A 4,032-nucleotide genomic window follows, 5' to 3' on the forward strand; every position below is an offset into this window, starting at 1 on the left:
TAACTCAAAAAAGGTGGTTTTTTAAGAGTTGTGAATGATAAAAATGACAGTTGATCATAAAAATATAATCTTTTTGCCGATATATTTAATCAATAATTTTCTGTTAAGCTGAAAAATAGTTTCTCTCTTTTTCTAGGAAACTTGATTTTTTGATAACACAAACTATAGAAATCTAAGCCTTAAACGGTCTAGCTGGAGGATATCGTTTCTGGGGATTACACACGCAGTATATAAATTCACATAAGAATCATACAAGCATTAAGATCCAGCTAGACCGTTTAAGGCTTTGATTTCTATAGTTTGTGTTACCACATATACGGTCCTATAATATATTATATTGTTGATTTTTTTGAATTATGACCAAGAGAACGATTGCAAAAAGTTACACAGCACTCTTTAATATTTTCACTCAGAAAATGTGATAGTGGGAGAAAGAGACTTTCGCGGAAAAGACCACGGTTCGCGACGGGGACGAATCGCGGCGTAAGATGCGTGGCTACGTTTATTACGGGTAAATCGTCGGACCGCTCTGGAGTATGGCCGTTAATCTCGACGTGTCTGACGCAGCCGTCGATGAGACCTTTCTCGGTGCACCTCCTCGTCCTGCTCCGTTGTCTTGCCCTGTCTCGCTCTTTCTCTTTCTTTTTTCTCCCCCTCGCTCCTTCTTTCGCATCTCTTTCTCTCGCTCTCTCTCTTATCCTCTTTACTTCGCCGTTCACCCAGTGCGGTTCGCGCCGGTCAAGCGCGGCGAAAATTAGCTTATTAAAATAACAATTATGGAGTCCCGTCCGGCTATTGTGTGTCGTGTCAGGGGTTAAGCGCCAGTCGCTGTAACTTAACGGAGAGACGCAGGTACCCTCTCTTTTTCTCGCGGGCAACCCGCCGCCGCGGAGGAGTCGCGGAGTACTCTCGAGGGAAATCTTGAAAGCGAGACGCTTCTACGCGCCGAACCACCGACACGCTTCTCTTCACGCGCACGAGTACGCTCGATCTTGCGTTGCCAACGTAAAGTCGACGAGGTGATTTTTCGCGAGCTCTCTCGCGACTACTCAATAGTTCCTATCGCCGACGACAGCCGGTTACGGACTATTACCGGCGTCGCGATGATGCTTCGCAATGCCATGGTGACACGTAGACCGCTGGAAGAGTTTCAAACGTTTACAATGATTTTCTGTGAATCGCCAAGCATGTAGGTTTCGCCGAAATCATTGTATATGAAATAATTCTATTGTTCTCCATAATTATCTGAGCGCAACGCATATTTTTAAATTTTTACATTACGTGTACATTACGAGTATATGTTTCAATAAAATATACTTAACAAAGACGGTTTTGCTGAAGTATCTAAAAATTTAGCTAGATGTATATAGATCTGAAAAGAATGAATTTTCTAAATTATTTAAATCTTTGACTAGATACAGATCTGAAAATAATTTTGTTGAACCATCAAAATAATTATATGAGATTAATTGATTGCTACAATGTTTGATAACATGATGCTTGAGATTCCTCATAATTATTTTGATGGTCCAACAAAATTATTTTCAGTTCTGTAGTTAGTAAAATTTTTAGATACTTTAGTAAAGTCTTCTTTCTGTGTAGCAATATTAATTTATATTACATTTCGAAAAATTAAAATTCGATTTCTGTAAGAAACTTGTCAAGTTTATATTAACATTTAGCTTATAGATCTTTAATTTTCTATTCATATTATTTATCCTTGACGAAAATTAAAGTTAAAATATTTCAATTCGTTTCAATTATTATCGTAAGCTCATAGCCCTATTTTAGAAGATATCCATTGAACTGACAATGAGCGCTACTGCTATAATTATCGTATCACGTTTTGATCATCGCGTACATAGTCAGACGCGAACAAGTAACGAGACATGCATGCAGAACGTTCTACACGGATCTTACCGATTTTTATCAAATTTAGTTCGAGGCAATTGTCGAGTGTGGAATTCAATAGTGCGTAACAGCGTGGATTACCCGTCACGGGCTGTCCACTTGCCACGCCGGAGTTATGGAGAACTCTCAAGGAAAATCTCGAAGACGGTGTACTTGAGAATTCAGTGCGTGGAAGATCTCGGAAGGGGGAGGGTAAAGGAGGAAAGGGGATGGACAGCGAACGAACCGCGAGAAAGTTCGCCATGGGAACGACTCGCCTTCTACGCATCTATAATTTTGCTTAGAGATCGAACGCGTTGACAAGCATTTCTGATATGTGACTTTCGATGAGCTGACATTCAAACGCCGGACGTTGTTAACGCTACTGAATAAGTCATTGTTTGGTAAGTCATTATAATAATGAACGATTTAGTTATTGAGGAGAAAGGAAAAATTTTTTAACATAATGAAATATAAAGTGTTTCTTAACTGTCTAGTAATTTAAGAATTGATTTTTGAAGTTATTTTATGAAGAAAAATTTATATGAATATATGAATTTCAAAGACTTCAAAACTACAAATTATTAATTGTATAAAATTATCGTTTTTTCTCTATATGTCTGAAACGATTACATCGAGGAAAAAAAATGGTTGCAATTACCATATTTTTACAAATATCAGAGGTTTTATAAATATATATTATAGTTTCTAAATAATCCTTTTACTTCTTTCGAATGAAGGTCGCTTGTATTGAATATGCGATGCTATGTAGCGATTTTTAGGAAATAAAAATTTAATTAGATAAATTAATTAACAAGAATGTGGACAATCTATCTAAAATCTTTCAAGTAAGAATCCGAACTTCGTTTCAATGACTTTTCATCGGTCCACCATATTTGGAATGGTACTCAAAATAGAATATGATAGATACATTTATCTATCTTATTCTATGTTAAATGTTTGGTCTACCATATTTAGGACGGTGTTCAGACTCCTACTTGAGAGACTTTAAACCTACTATGTGCTCGAATCATTGTCGGATCAGCCACCGATATTTCTAAGAGGAATACTGTCTACGCAGCCATTATCCATTTAAACGAATCTCCATATTCTCTAAATGTGCGAGACACTGAAGCACGCATCTCATTCAATAGACGTCGTTCCGCTTTCGAGACGCAACTTTCGTCATGCTCACCTTTCTCCACTTCCCGTCGAACAATGCGACTAACCGAGTCGAAGAGAGTCGTAAAAACGTCCACTCGTGAGCATACGAACGGGATGAAATCGAGCCACGGAAGTCGCTAATCGACCTTCCTCTTGTACGCGCTTCAGTCGTACGCGCGCATATACATAATACATACCCGCTTCTTAAAGACGCTTTTAAGGTGCGCCTTTCGGCGCGGGCGCTGCCCGCGACGTGTAGAGACGGTAGGTGTTAAAAAGGGCGCTAAGGAGGGCGTGTCGTCTCGTCCATTAAAGAAACGCTCAATGCATCGACGGCTCTAAGTGGCGACAAGTCGCGGCATTCGCGTATAACCCTCGCTAATTTTCCGCCATAAAGCTACCGGCTGACGTAAATAAATAAACGCGCGCGGCCCCCGCGCGGGATACAGTGGGCACAGTTTATGCTGGTGCCGAGGTGCGAAGTGGGGCTACGCGCTCGCGATCCTCCCTCCCCCCCTCTAGGACAACCCGTTTGCACGCGAGGCCGGGCCCCGGTCGCCAATGCAAATTTGCGTGCGGCGAGCCGTGTATAAACGATAATTCATTTTGCGCCCGTTAACGCCCAACTCGACGTCTCGGACCTGCGTGCGACCGCGCCGTTTTCGCCGACTGGCGACTGGACGCTCCCCGAATTACTCCCGCCTCTCTCAGCGCGACGCTAATTGGCAAATTCAATTCTCGTCGAAATTACCGTCGCCGCGTCGACCCGCTGATACGGTATCGTCCGTTCACACGGCAAGGCTCTTTCAACCGTCCAATTAACTCCTCCGCCTTTGACTCCGCGTACGACGTACTCACGATTAACGTTATTTAACAGGTCTCGGACATCTATAAACAGTAACTCTTCATCTTTAAATCCAGCTTAAAAGAATGATGTTATTCGACTTTTACGAGTTGTCATTCCAACGATCCAATCGT

Source organism: Trachymyrmex cornetzi, unplaced genomic scaffold, assembly GCF_001594075.2.
Source record: "Trachymyrmex cornetzi isolate Tcor2-1 unplaced genomic scaffold, Tcor1.1 scaffold385, whole genome shotgun sequence".
NCBI classification, from domain to species: domain Eukaryota; kingdom Metazoa; phylum Arthropoda; class Insecta; order Hymenoptera; family Formicidae; genus Trachymyrmex; species Trachymyrmex cornetzi.